This window comes from Colias eurytheme, chromosome 14, assembly GCF_061535395.1.
Source record: "Colias eurytheme isolate Ceu_HAF_F1 chromosome 14, ilColEury1 Martin Lab GWU primary, whole genome shotgun sequence".
NCBI classification, from domain to species: Eukaryota; Metazoa; Arthropoda; class Insecta; order Lepidoptera; family Pieridae; genus Colias; species Colias eurytheme.
The window spans coordinates 734,368-750,626 of record NC_142993.1 but is presented as its reverse complement, the minus strand read 5'-3'; the positions used below and the strand labels follow the sequence as shown (position 1 = coordinate 750,626).

The 16,259-nt window shown below is 34.8% G+C and overlaps 1 protein-coding gene across 1 annotated transcript in view; it reads left to right on the top strand.

Annotated features, from left to right (window-relative positions):
* Liprin-alpha (PTPRF interacting protein alpha) overlaps window positions 1-16,259 on the top strand; it is a 127,927-nt gene that overhangs the window by 47,642 nt on the left and 64,026 nt on the right. The gene's annotated exons all lie outside the window — the stretch shown is intronic.

The window sequence follows — 16,259 nt, the reverse complement described above, 5'->3', positions numbered from 1 at the left end:
ATAGATCCACAATTAAAAGTTTCAATTTTAAACAAGTTAAATCCGGTATTTACATCGCAGTTAAATCGAGTCCAGGAAGGTTCGTTCACGTCGTCAAAGGCACGTGAATCGTCCTCCAGCTCAATCCGGCCAGAACACGTTAATTACGCGATTTACTGAATGACGGTAGGAGAGAATTTTTGAAAATTATCCCCCGATGCGACGGAGTTTCGAGTGTTGACGATTGTGACGCTCAAAAAATTATTCTCGACAAATAAGCCGCTCGCGAAATTTTCGCATTTGATCCACTGATGTTTTTTTCTGACAGTAAACATTCGCTTTTGACGCGGACAATGCGAATTTTTAATGCTATTAAAGCTTTTCGAAATCTGTTTCATATTTTAATTTTTTGTGTATTCAATAACAGTTGCAACGTTTCGCGTCTGTGCTGGATCAAGAACTCAAAGAAGTGAGACCTGATAGTAATTATACATAAAGAACAAATGTAGCTATTTTACTGGGTTCATTTTCTGGCACACATGAACACGTATAGGTTATTCGTTAATCATTAATTTCCTTACATAATTAAATTTAAAATATTATAGATCAAACAGTACCTACTAAGTTATTTTACAGGTAACAGCAATGACATAAAATATGATATTCCGGTAAAACTCAAATCGTGTCTAACTGATCACTATAACCATAATATAATGGACTTAAATACGATCGCGGGCTAAAAAGTTTTCGCTAGCGTGATTACAATCGTGTTTGTGTCCGCTATTGATCGACATGTGTGATGTGATGTTCCATTTCGAAACGGAACTGGATATTTACAGAATACTAGCTTACCGCCCGCGGCTTCGCTCGCTTTGTCTAAAATCTAATAAATTATATACTAAAACCTTCCTCTTGAATCACTCTATCTATTAAAAAAAACCGCATCGAAATCCGTTGCGTAGTTTTAAAGATTTAAGCATACAAAGGGACATAGGGACAGAGAAAGCGACTTTGTTTTATACTATATAGTGATGATGTATTTGATATTTTATTTGTGCTGGCAATAAAGTATTTGCGCCCCGCTTGATTTTATTTGCACCTATGTTTGTTGCGTTTCCGTTCGTTGTTGGTGCTGTTCTGCCTCTTGTGTTGTGCCCATGTTGTGCCGCTAATACAAAATCTTTATTGTCCTATTTTGTATTCAGTTATCATGGTATCGGCCTATTAACAGGCTAACAGCTCTATCAAAATAGGAAATGTAGCAAAGTATAGAGCAAAGATGAATATCATCATATACCTAATTGGTAATTCAATTAGGTACTAATTTAGTAATATCGTTTCTATACATATAACACTCAAAATCTTCACCATGGAGAAGAATATGTTAAAAAATTTAAAATTTAGGTCGACAGAGGGTTCTCTAGTTCTGGTGTGTATAAGTTTTATAGACCTTCTTTCACGTATAAAGAGAAATGTCGCACAGGACGAGCTTTGCTTCGTAAGCGTAAGATGGCGCTGAACCTAGTGAACCGTGAAACGTACTTATTTTTCTAATATGTATATTATTTTGACTGAATACGTACATTGTATATTAATACCACTTGGTACGTATGTAGTGAATGTATCAATTTGGTCAAATGAGATATATCATACTAACTATCGCAAATTGCAAGCAGCTGTACGGCTTCTGAAGCATTACAAATTAAATGTTCTGACTGATTGTGAATGTCTATTTTTGTTGATGTGATAGTTTTCAGGCTTATGATTTTGTCTAAAGGAACTCCCAGTTCAAAAACCATTGTTTCAGAGTCCATTCATCCTGGTAGGTACATGAAGTAGATTTCAACTTCCCTCTTATTGTCATTATTTTATTTCAGCAATAAATAAAACAATCTTTTCTGATGTGACGAGTTTGTTTAATTTAACAAAACTAAATACTATACACAGATGCTCTTCTCTATCTCCATACGTATTTTTAAAATTTAACTATTATTTGTGAAAAGAGATGCAAGCAAGAAACGTGTTTGTAACATAATGTAATTACATCTATTCAAAGCATTCGTTCAGCGAACAGTGGGCGGGGTTCACGTCGAGTCTAATGATACGAGAACGTTATATTAAACGTTAATTTAATTACTTGGGAATGTGGACAGGGACGGACTGAGCGCTATTTCCTTGGGTAAATATTTATTTATAGAAGTAATGTACAAACATTGGTAAATGTGCTTGATATCCTATATTTTTGGCCGATTGAATGATTTAACATGTGTAAGTATAGATATTAATTAAAAAAATACACTTATGTTCAATAACACTAAATTGATGATATTTTCGATTGGATATGAAATAAAATCAACTTAATAGTCATCATTCAAACAATTATTCTTATCATCATTCATTAGATATTCAAATTAAAAAAAATCGTTTCAATGACGCGATGAAAAAGCGTATTAGAAAAGTCCCTATTTCAACATTAGGTATGTTGCATAAATGAAATAATATGTATCCTATACATATTTAATCATACCTTCAAAGGAGGTCGTAGATGTTTCTTAGAAAACTGAAAGCTTTACTTACAAAAATATTAACATAACCCTAAGTAAAAGCTTTCGGAAGGTGAATAAATTATAACTAATCCCTTGAATCAGAATGACTGAATTAACATCGCGTTCGTAAGGCTTTACCAATCAATCATCATTATTATATGTTAATTGAAAATAGGTGTAGGTATTTTGTTGCACTAATGGTAAATAAAAATTCTGCCTGTAAGTGACTTCATACGGAGTCAAACTTTTGATAAGTGACTGTTATTTCAGAAAAGCTTGTACAAGCTGTAAACGTTGTATGAAGAAAGCTTACAGAACAGTTGGATCTATAGCTGTGGGGATGGGTGAGCACGTAATAATTAACAACTGGTTTGGTAAAAACAAAACGATTAAACAAAAACATCATATTTATCAACAGTATGACATGCATCTGAAAAACCACATTAAAATAAGCTGTATTTGATTAAGGGCTTTTCTTTATTAATCAGTCGAACGATCATAGTTCGATCACAGTTCTCGATCAATTGCTCGGCTCAGCTTATACAATAACTTAAAGCTACGTACAATATAAATTACGTTGACCATACTATTATAAACGTATGCCGCGCTCCTGTGTAATTGTAGACTAATTATTATCCTACCCTTATTGAAACGAAACGAATCCGTCTCTGTCCATCAATACTGCTAAAGATTGCATCCAGAGCAAGTGAGTCGGAAGTGACGTAACAATATGGGACCACAGTCGGTCCGATCATAGAGGCATAAGGAATAGAGGAGTAGTCCAGGCACGTAGTAACATGGCCGTGGGGCGGGAAACGGTGAAAATATGAAAGAAGTTTAACACTGCAGGTGCCGGACTGACTTGCTTATTCGGTAATGTTGGCTTTTAGATTTTAAGATATTGATGTCATTTTGAAGGTGAACATTATTGGTATGTCTTTGGTATTGTTAAATGTGAATAGGAAGCAGTGGGTATACATAATTGTTAAAGCAATAAACTTCAAAAGCTATAAGTTGTAGCATAAATATGCTGCTATATCTTGTTGCATTCAGACCAAAGTCGTTTCGATTAATACTAAGTACTAAGTATGAACTTTAACTTATTCAATACGAAAAATAATGAACCGCATTCTTCAATACGAAAAAGAATGTGTTTTTAAACCCTTGATTAACCTAATAATTCTATACTGTCTTGCATAGAAATACTTCTCTAAAGATTAGTGATAACTTCTTCAAATTGAATTAGTTTTTGGAATTATACCTATGAAACATTGTTTACGTGAGAAAGATTCATCTCATACCTCGTTCGGTTGTTTCACCTGAAACTTGGTAATAACTTCGCGAAACTTATGAATATTAATACAATAATTCAATCTCGAGATACATTAAGTTTTGTAAAACTATTAACATTATAATGCTTGCCGTCTTTGGGAAATTTTAAGTGGTTAAGAAGTGTTTTGGTAATATGTACCTCGATATAATACCTTGAAAGGTCAGCGAAGTTAACCTTTAATTTACAATATCAATTGTTTGAAATGTAAAGAATATTAACAAGAAGTTAAAGAACGATATTATTAAATAATACCTCAAAAGAAACCGATTAAAATTATGTTAAAAATACGGATGAAAACGAGTCGATTAAAAATGGAGTATAATTGTGATCTACTGTCCCCCTTCCTTGTAATAACGTATGGAAATAAACATCAAAAAGTATTAAATAGGCTATCAGGGATATTATCATACACTTTTTGCTAGTTTACTTTTTACTTGACTATAAATTCGTAAGTTTCGCGATATCCACACTGATACAGACAGTAATCTAGTAAATGATCGATGAAAATACCCGACTTTCGTGCAGAAAGTATGTCAAAGTATTAGGCTAGTGTAGCGATGGACGTGGGTTAAAATTTACTGATACTTTAGTTTTATTTTAGTACCGACGATATATCTATATAACCTGAATACTTATGTAGAAATAATATGTCAGGTAAAGGCACTAAGATTAAACTTTTAATACCACGTATTAGTCTACCAAAAACAATAGCATACTTATCATAAATACATAGGTGTCTTTAAGATATCGTTCGATTGCTATCAGACAGCCTTATATTGGATCTTTATGAATTTTATGTAGCCATATTGATAGCAATATCATGCTTGTGTACCGTCGATATATCCCTCATACACCGATTGCATGCAATCACATCATACAAGCCCAAGCGTGTCTTCTATCGAGACAATGTCGCAGTAAAGAAGTAAGTCTACGGCCCATTATGTAACGCTGGGCGGCACGAGCTCAACACATAAAAACCCGCGACGAGTACGTTTTTACGAACGCACGTTTGTTGCTCTTGAAATTTGAACAATTTCGACGTTCTGCGACCTTCGCCTCGTGTGTGTCACAAATCTTATATATAAAAATGAATCGCAAAATGTGTTGGTAAGCGCATAACTCGAGAACGGCTGAACCGATTTCGATAATTCTTTTTTTATTATATTCCTTGAAGTACGAGGATGGTTCTTATGTAGAGAAAACGTAAAAATTATGTACCACGGGCGAAGCCGGGGCGGACCGCTAGTAACATATAGAAGATATTTGAGGTGGAATTCTGGATCTGTGATAATATCTGTCGTTATTAAAATTGTTTTGTAAACAATGCACTGTATAGGAGGTACATTAGGTAGGGTAGTTGTAAATGAATAGAATATTCGCAATTTTATGTTGTATAGAATAATAGAAAGTGACATGTTTTTCGTAGTAAAATATAAAGAGCATAAAAGGCAAATAGGTATACTAGGAAAAAATAATATACTTTTGCATCAAGTTTTAATGTAAACTTACTGTTAAAACTTGCATTCTATAACTTTGTTTTGTAGTTTCGTTCTGAATCTAAAAAGCACCAACTCTGATGAGCTCATTAACTTTTACAATCAAAAAGTTTCTTCGAATTTATAATTTTTTCTATAAAATTTTGCTACAAAAATCTATCTTCATAAAAAAGTAGCGGCTCACGAGATAGTTCGAACATAGTTTAGAACTTTTATTTTTCTAATAATGATTCCAACCGTTATCTTCCTTATACGTTACGTTTATTATCGAAGGGAAGAGCTGTTATTACATGGATATATGTATTATATCCATACTAATATTATAAATGCGAAAGTAACTCTGTCTGTCTGTCTGTTACTCAATCACGCCTTAACTACTGAACCAATTTGCATGAAATTTGATATAGAGATATTTAGATACCCGAGAAAGGACATAGGCTACTACTCCGGGAAATAGGATAGGTTTTATCGCGGAAATCCCACGGGAACGGGAACTATGCGGGTTTTTCTTTGACTGCGCGGGCGAAGCTGCGGGTGAAAAGCTAGTATTAAATAAAGTAGAAGGTATTATATAGTTCAGTATTCCAGGATTATATTAACGTTTCAATAGCATCCATGTCCACCTATGTATGCTAGGAGGGTTGTTAAAACTTGAATTTCAAATAACGAGCTGTACATTCTTCGTCCAGTCAAAATTTTCTTGAGCTCGAGTTCACGAGATTTGTATAACTAAAATCAGCTGAAGCTAATAAGGCCACTGATTTTCTGACTCATACCATATTACATATTACCATACTACACATTTTTATAGATACTATAATTTAAGTTGTGTTTGCTTCCTATTTTACTCTTATTTCATGTGTTATTAAATGTTCATTGATAGACTATTTTCTTTCTTATAAAGCAATGAACACACAAACAATGTGACGCACACTGACAGGCGCATACTTGAGACATGTTACAGCGTCAGTGTCAAACCATAATTAGATGTATTTGAGAGCGGTCCCGATGTGTTGATTGCCGCTGGTGGGAATGCAATTAAACTTCACCGCTTGTCGCGTGTGCTCTGTGGTTAATGTGATGAGCGGTAGCGGGAGCGGAAGCGGAAGCGATTTTAAGAACCTTCAATTTTAAATTCAGTGCTTGGTAATAACTGTGTCGTTTCGAGTGGCAATAAATGCGAAATGTGGATGATATTTCTTTCAATTATTTTTACACAGGTACCTAAGCATTATATAAAAATTGTAAACAAAAATGTGGTGTTTGTGTTGATTTTATATATTTTAGAAGTGTTCAAATTCTTAAAGCTGAACTATCCTTCTCAATACAAGTTAAAAAAATCATAGAATATGCTGCAAAATTGTGAAGCGTTCAAAGTAAATAGTAGAAACGGAAAGTATGCCATTGCGAACGAAAGTATTCGGCACGCGTGTCCGCGTCAACGATTCGGCACATCGCTCTCAACTCTGGATGGACTTTTATTGGCGTTTAACTTTTAGTCCGAGTTTTAGCCGGCAAATGGTAGAGCAGTTATAGCTATATAGTAGACAGTTTTATACCTAAAGATTAGACAATAGAGAACCTCGATTAAAGATATGGGTATATACAAGAATTGTTCGTTTAAAGGAAACTGTAAGTTCTTAAAAGTAATACCCAAGTATAGACTGTAGCAATGTCACAAATGACGGTAGCGCTGATAGATTAGAACAGAAGAAATTTTATTAATATACCTAAAGAACTGTCTCCTTCTTTGAAGTCGGTTAATAATAAATAGAATCCCACGTTCAACTACGACACACACTTTGATGCTATGTTGCTGCTTGCAGTTCGAAAGTGATTAAAATGATACAATATACATTAGCTCAAGTGAGCATAAGCGAGATCAACGAATTGATGCAAGTTCACTTTGTTGCACGCCCGCCGACAAACGTTTCATTTGTAATGAAATATTAGCGTTCGTGGTGTACAGCGTGATTAGTTTATAGCTGCTTGTCATCCTTTGTAGAGACCATTTATTGGTTATATTATGTCAGGTCAAAGCTGGATCGGAAACTATGTGAAGCGTCAATAAATGGTGGTGTCATTTTACTGTAAACAGTAGTTCGTTTTCGAAGTTCTAAAACTTGAATTTTATCTTATTACTTTTTACTGGATGCCATAGAATTTTTACCAGTAAATTACTTACACGAACTATTGACTAGTTACATTTGTGCCTTTGCATACAACGCCCTTGCAAATCCTTCCACGTAAAGGCAATCAAAAGGAGGCTCATTTGATCACCAGCAAGCAACCTCATAATTGTCTCCAGGGTGTACAGTGTACACCTTGACGTGAATTAATCAAATGCCGACGGCACACGGATCGGTGAACAATTATACCTGAGATGACATTCCAAGGAGTAATTTACTCACTTGCTAGGTTAAGAGTTTAGACATATAAAATTGGATTGGCGAATTCAGAAGACATGTGAAGGCCCAGTATAACGTGACTAGTTACTTTTTGAAATAATTAAATACTAATTTACTTCTTGAACTGAATAAGTATGATTATTATTTAGGGAAGAGACAACAGCTATTTTTTTATGTTTTAAATTTTGATTCTCGCAAAGATTAAATTATTATTTAATGATGCATTTTTCCTAGCTCTTATCTTTCGATGATGTGATATATTATTAGGATTCCAAAAACACAATATTTTTCTAAATTAGTAAATTGCATATTTTAAAACGTATGTTTTTATTAAAAAAATATATTGAAAAAATGTTATCATCTTTCTTCTAGATCTATGTTTGTAATGAGCTCAATTTAGCAGTTGCTTTTTTTGGTTTCTTTATCATCAGTTGATGAATATAACGTCGTTTTCGTTTCCATAAAAATACAATATCTATGTCAAAACGCGAAAGGTTAAATTAAAACTTTCCTCCTGGAATGAACCTGTTAATAAAAAATGTTTCTCTTGTTTATTTTACACCTCTCCGCTGCGAATATTACGAAACTGTAAAAAGTATTACCTTCCTTCGCTGTGTAATAAGTCAAGTTTTGCGCGTGAATGGATTTTCTATTAACTTTTACTTTTTAGACGCAGGCTATTAGATATTAAAATTCATTTTAAATACATCATGCTCTCAAAACCCCAAGTAAGTACGTGTGGAAAGTGGAATTAGTATAATTTTAAGATTTATTATCAATAGAAAACTGAATAATTTCGTAACTGCGAAATTAAAATCCAAAAAAATAATGGTATATTACACTATGTACACAAGCCACCTACCTACGCTATCCAATTCCGGTCAAAAATCAATTTTCATAAAAGTTCATAAAGCATACCAGTAAACATACCTTCGAACTACATTTAGCAACGCATCGATAACCTTACTTATACTACATCTGCAGCTCGGACGTGGAGCTTAGCACGCATGGCGAACTTTCGCCAACCCCCGCTCGAGTCGAGTTGAAAACAAACCTAGCCTAGATGAAGTTGATTACTTCTACGTGTAAGTAAGGCTGCGCTCGGTCCGTCAGACCGCTCACCGCACGAGCGGGGGCGTCAGATCAGCGGGAAGGCCGCGCCGGCCGCCCGCCTCGCGCTATCTAACATTCCAATTTTAAAATTACAGATTAAAAATAAAGGACAATTGTTTCGTTTTTTAATATCAGCCAGTGAACACAATGTGTCGATGAAGGTTTTATATTTTGTGAATGTGTGCGGATTTTAACGTGTTGTTTGATCGCTGTGGTAATCGGATATGTCGTGAAAAGTTTTAATGATGAAAACTTATATTAATGGTGTGTCAAGTTTGGGTATGAGTTTAGCAACAGGCATCGCTTTGAGACTGTGGGACCAATTCGAGTCCTTATTATTTAGGCTTAGAAAGTTTATGGTCGGTATATTTTACTGGTCCATAAAACGAAGAATATTTTTTATGACGCTCCTTAGCAAATTTTATCACAATAATACAAAGATACTTACTTCTATTAAACTCTTTATAAATCAAATTGGATTCAATTTTATATATGATACAACAAATTTAAATGTGAAGGTAACTAGGTACGCACAAAAAAATAATCAGCATAAAATTCCAAGATAAGCATATACCTACAATATACATGAAGCGTAATCTTATATACTCACTCAGAAACGTACAGGAGAAATGTAATCAAAGACGTTGCATAACAAGTTCCGCAGGACAAATTCTTGCAAATGTACACGCGCCATGAAATCACGACCCCGTAACCGAGTGAAGATACAATCCATAAATACAAACGTTCCAAATTTAATGATAATAAATATTTCAGGACAATTTTCACACACGGCACGATCTGTTCCCATGCTAAGCTTTCGCTTGTGTTATGGAAACCAGATGGCTGATGAACATACGTACATATATAATTTTAAATAAATACTTATATAGATAATTAACACCCAGACACAGAGCAAACATCTATGTTCATCACAAAAATATTTGCCCGGGTGGGAATCGAACCCACGACCTCTGACTTGGAAGGCAGAACGGCAACCGGACAGTCAATTTAAATTCTAACTTTTTTTATCTTTGCCCTGGCCGCTTGACCCTGACGCATGTTCATTTGTGTACAAAAATGCAACGTATAATAGATATTATATGGAACGAAATCACGGAACTCCAATTAGTGGACGGAATCTTAAATAATAGCGGATTTAGCAAGTAATTAGCGCTCATCTCGGTTATTAGTGATATTGTGAGCTTTTCCATCTGGTTGATCGTATTATCGTATGATCGGATAGTCGTACCAGATAATTGCTAATCCACACAGCATTGATAATTGATTTGTCACTAATCAGACTAAATTCAAATCGAAATGCTAATACAGATTCAAAAGAAATTGATAATACAAAATCGTTTTAGATTTTTGAAAATATTTTTTATAATGAAAGAAATTAAAAGTACACGATAGATAAAGTAATGCAGTCTATTTTTATTTTGAAAAGATGTAGAATAAATACCCATTGCCGATTCAGAAATTAATTCAACAGAACTGCATCTAAAGTTGTTTGTTTTGCGTTCGCTTTCCGTCGGATTGAATTGACTTTGTAAATATAACCGGTGCCTTATATAATTGGAGAGTATAATTGAAGTTATTCTAAATGAAATAAAACCCTTTAAATGTAGCAGCTGCACGACGGTTTATCTCAGGAGATAAAATAAAAACAAGTTTTTTTATTCACTAGTTAGGTATCTCACTAGCCTACTTTTCTGAATTTTATATTTAATAAATTTTAAACAGGCTCTCTTGTCAGTAGGTAATGTACGATTCGCTGCTTATCTTCTCTATTTTTCTATGTTTATATTTAAGGTTATTTAAACATGTGCTTTTGTCAGTAATTTACGATTTTTTTTAATTGCACTGTAATATGCATTCGCACTAATTAATACCGTTTATGTATGATTTGTCTTCACGTGGCTACGTATACATAAAAATTGGTTGACACATGAAAATTAAATACCTCTAACATTTTTCACTTATCTAAGTTTATCGTACCTTTTTATGAATTACTTATTTGTCTAACACTATGTTACCAAGTATTATCATAATCCTAATAAACTTAATAGATAAGAACCTAGGATACCACAGTATCTAAGACGAATCGATTCATTTTCCGCACCGTCGCTTGCGATACTTCGTAATTATTGCTAATGTTGTCTAGTCAGCTGGATCTCGATCGTGTCATGCAATTGATTAGCTTATGCGTGTTGTGTATTGGCTACGAGTGCCTTTAATGTTGTATAACATCATATTATATGTGTCTATTGAAGCAATAGATGTTATGGGTTATAATCTCTGACTAAAAACCAAAGCTCTCTAGACAAGACGAAATTTATTGCTTTTTAATGAATACAATTTTAAATTTATTAAAAATATTGCAACAAGTGAAAGGAAAAACGGCTATGAAAACCAAACGTTTGAACAACGACATGTGATAGCTCATAATAATAATAATGATTAATTACATTGCTATAAAATATTATAGCAAACATAAATTATGTCAAATATTATCATAATGAAAGGTTCCGAATTGGTTATCCTGTTCCTCATATGTAACTTAAAATATTCTAACAGTTTGAAATCTTAAAATCGGCGTAATCACAAATGCCTCGATACGCACCCCAGCATGGCCGTGTTCCAAATTTCCGCGCTATCGGATACTGTGTGCACATAAATATTGTGTCCTTTATGCGCCGAAAATCAGCCCGTAAACAATATTAAACAGTTACAATGTAATTTGTAGGTATAGTCCATTTGTTTCCGTTAATGTAAACTTTTAAATGGTCGGCTTCGTTTTAATCGGAAATACAAATCAACATGACATGATTGCCGCTTGCTTATAAATTTAACGTTCACAAAAAACATTGAACATTGAACGAAATGTAAAAGTGAACTACGAAACTACTTAAAAGTGACTCGAATTCTTTCTTTCAGAGTCTTCGTGTAGGAACAACTTTTAGAATCGATTTAACAGTTCTTAAAATCAACTCGGCGGGTAATTTTAGAGTTCGACGTTGTGTAGTATGAATAAATCAAATATACCCGTTTGAGGTAGGATATTACGTAAGTTCTGAAGTATTAGGAGTCACGTCAAATGAGATTAGATTTCAGCTCTTCGAACCACGAAATTGTATGTACGAGATTCGATTTGATATATAACCATAAATACACAATGAGACGGGGGCTTAATAAAATCTATTAGTATTTTCTGATATGTCGCATGCTATTTTCGACTTGACTAAATAAAGATGTTTTCGGAAGGAAAAAAAGTTGCTGAATAGCACACGCAGTATATTAAACTAGTTCCTGTATTGTTCTCTCTCACTCGTGTATTGTACCCTCAGCAAAATAGTCAAAATATATTTCTACATATTCCGATTGTGGGCTTGCGAGCCACAAAATACGGTTGGGTAAAGAGAAGCGGTGAAAAAGTTCTACCACGATATACTGGGGCCACCTGCTACCAAGAGTACAACTTAAGTTAGTAGCTTGGCTCTAAAATAGTTATAAATAACATTGGAAACAGTGGCTGTAGATACGGTAAATAATAATATAGGAAGGCCTGCAGATGACACGATTGAAATTGTAAAAATGTGTTATAAAAATGTGAAGAGCCAATAAAAACTGAACAGCGTAGCATCAGTTTAGATGTTTATTGAGCTTGTTTGTTATACTTTCATAACATTTTTTCACACACATACAATCATGTCGATAATATTGATTCACGTGTAGGTTTTGTAGTAAAATTGCGCTTTATAAAATATGTTTATAAGTGTTAAAAGTAATATGTAGACCAAAATTTTGCCTAATCTTCAAGAACTGCAAGACATTATTTGCAGAAATACTAATCTCTTTCAATACATCGGGCTGATCAGTCTTGACGGTACAGTTAAATAAATTCTCACTATATCTAGGCGTGATAAAACTAGTTTCCTCTATATATACAGGATATGTTATTAAAACGTTGTCCACAGAGCGATCGCTATAGCTTTTCCTGAACACATTGAGTTGGAGATCCGGTCTCCCAGCATAATTGCTTTAGGTCCGTATCAAAGAGAGATCTAGAAGAATATTCTAAATAGTATTTACGTAACTATGTCATGTATGGTGTAGAATGCAAACGTAATATGTGGCTGTAAAAAAAGCAAATATGTAAGAGCATATTATGTCAGGAAGTGTAACTTGTATTTGATAGTGTCTATACTATATGAAACGTGGCAGACTTCACACGACAAATAAGAATAGTCATAACAGGAAGGGAAAGTCTATTTAAAAGAGTGCGTGCTTACAACTACTAGAGGGAGGAAGACAGTCATTCACTATACTAATACTGTCGACTACAACAATAATGTACCTACCGACAACTTACAGGCCAAGGACACATTGAAAACGTTTGGTGTCCGCCAAACGGGCGGCTTTATGAATCCAAAGCGGTTCTTAACGCACATTGTCGAAACCGCGAGCCATATTGCCACTTCAGGTGGAGAAACAAGTCTTTGAAAATAGCTGAAGAGCCCCCGAGATATGTGTGAAGGTTAACACTGAACGAAGTTTAAATAATCCTAACCTCGACCTGGCTGGAGTAGCGGAATGTCGCATCGGTGCTCTTTGTCGAACATTTTGTGCATTTATATGTGCGATTGATGTGTGAAATGCGAAATAAGCTGGAGCTTTTTTTAGGAATGCGGTGTTACATATTAGATATTATTTCGCGAATAAATAACAACATTCTATTCGAATTTATCACAAGTGTATGTGTCAATTAATAAGCTTATTTTCTTTTCAAGTCTTCTATCAGAAAGTGGTAATGATAAAATATTCACGTAGCGAAGAAAAATTGGCAAACAAGTTACCTCTTTGTAGTGAGTTACGTAGGCGCTGGTCAAAGAACAAATTCTTGAAAGTTTGATGCAAAAGCGAAAATTCGCAAAATGTGCACAGAGCGGTACATGCAATATCCGGTACTGGTGGAACTTGCTGATGCTGGGAATTAACTTGAAATTGTTCAGAGCGTAATCTTGGTATAATTTAGACGCTTTTCTAAGGTTGTATGCAGATGTGTGCAGATTAGATGCTTCGTATTTCCGAATTATTGAAAATAGGTTAATACTCGATATAAGTTAATAGTAAGCTTGCAAATCAAGACAATAAATTTTGTGCTAACTTCTTTGCCAAATTATCCATCTTTTTCATAAAAATGAAAGTCCTTTACTGGCAACATTTAGGTACTCCTCTTTATACTGCACTATCTTCAAGTCACTATTCTGTCTGTAATTTGAATCATGGTATTTTTAAATGCTTTCCCTATGTCAATGTTTACGTACATTACGTCGAACGCACGTTGAATTACGCATCAGGATCATTCAGGCGGACAAGTCGCAGTAATTGCTGCGATAATCGCGAATATGGTAATATCGCCGCTTTGTCGCGCACCGCACGGGCCCACAAAGGGATTCGCCGAATATGCAATGGAAATTAAGTCGGATTGTGTGTGGCCACCGTTCGATTCGATTTACGTGGACTGATTGATAGGTTGGGTGGAAAAATTGGGACTTGGATTATATTTGATTTGAAAGTCTATGTGAATTGATGATAGATGGTCTACGATTCCGTTTATCATTTTGATTTTTGACTATTTTCATAATTTAACATTTCATATTAAAGTTTTACCTAGAAATGGGTTTATCAGTTCTTAGTCTAGCGGGATATATCCTGATCTTCATATATTATGGAATCACAACATACATCCAATGCTAAATCTTGAAGTTCGCAAAAAAATAAGTAACAAAACAGCCAGTAAAAGTTTAAATGAGATAATGACGCGTGTCTCGTGCAGCAAGCCTGATGTTGAACTTTTATTGGCGAATATCGAAGATTTCAATCTTACACCAAGTCGATTGCGGGACGGATAATTTGTTGAGAAGGCTCTTGGAGGGACTGGCGTCGGCCGTCGAGTCACGTGAACACTCATTTACGATCGTGAATTGTAAACGAATTGGGGTGGTATGTCGATCTTATGTGCTGAAGGAAATAATTTTGGAGAAAATTATAATTTATAAATTAAGTCGTTATATTTTTATGTAGGTTATTGTCTGGTTTTTGTATGCAGGTCAATCTGGTTCTATAAGTATTTTTTAAGAAAAACGAAATCAGTTCAGCTCTAATACCAACCTAGGTCTGAAGACGTTAATTAACGCTAATTGTGCAGCTGGAACACAACACAAAAACGAGCTCTGCACACTTTTTAAATAAATGTTACGTGCAGGAGGAGCAAAGTTTATTATTTGCACGTAATCCGATCTCTTCACTCATAGTTTAAACAAGTCAACATCGTGGAATGTTTAAGCCGCTTGCGCCAGACGCTCTTTTTATTCTGTTAATATCTTGAACTTTGCTCCGCGCCGTGAACTCGGCAAAGAGTGGTTTTATTTTTAATGAATGCTGTTTACAAATTTCGCTGATTTAAATGAATGAAATCGGCGGGAAGGAGTCGTCTTAGCGCAATCTGTGTCGTGCAACTAGTTAGCGCTTATGGCAACTGAAAAGATTAACATGAATAATTTAATGGCGCTTTAAAAGTGACATATCACACTAGCGGATTGCGAGCGGTTTCAAAGCGGAGCGGGTGCGCAACGAATACGTTGCGGGCGCGCAACGAACACGCCGCGGTTGCGCAGCGAATTCGTTGCGGACGCGTCATTTTGTATACTCTCGCACAAAAGCCAGCCCTTCCGCCTTGCCTAACTTCCATTCAATATTTCCATCGTTTCTGTAGCACTCAATTTTTTAACCGTACTGTGGAAATGCACTTACTTAACAGTTAACTAAAGATGTAATAACAACTGGAGTTGTTAAAAAAAGGTGCTATAAAATTGAATTACTAGGACTTTTAGAATGTACCATACATTCCAAAAGTATGTAACGACTGACCAGTATAATCTCTCCCATAGCAACGTATGTTATAAAGAGATTTTGTGAACCTAATTATGAGCAAAGTGATAGTGAGTTGCTGGTTGCTTGATAAAATTTTCTATTCACTGCTATTTATCTAATAATAAGATAGCCCTGTTTTAGTTAAGGAGCTTTAACATTTATTTCACTAATGAACTTTCTTAATGAGCAATTAAGTTATCTGATTGCATTTCGACCAAGATTTAATAGATAAAACAATACCCTAAACATTAACATGTTATGAAACTCGTAAAAAATAATGATCTCATAATTATTATACTATCACAAGTTATAAGTAACAACCAGCACGGATTCCATTTTGTTAATGAGTGTACATGACTGCGACGTAAACGTTGCGCATCTGCCACGCGTCCGCAACGAATTCGCTGCGCAACCGCAACGTATTCGTTGCGCACCCGCTCCGCTTTGA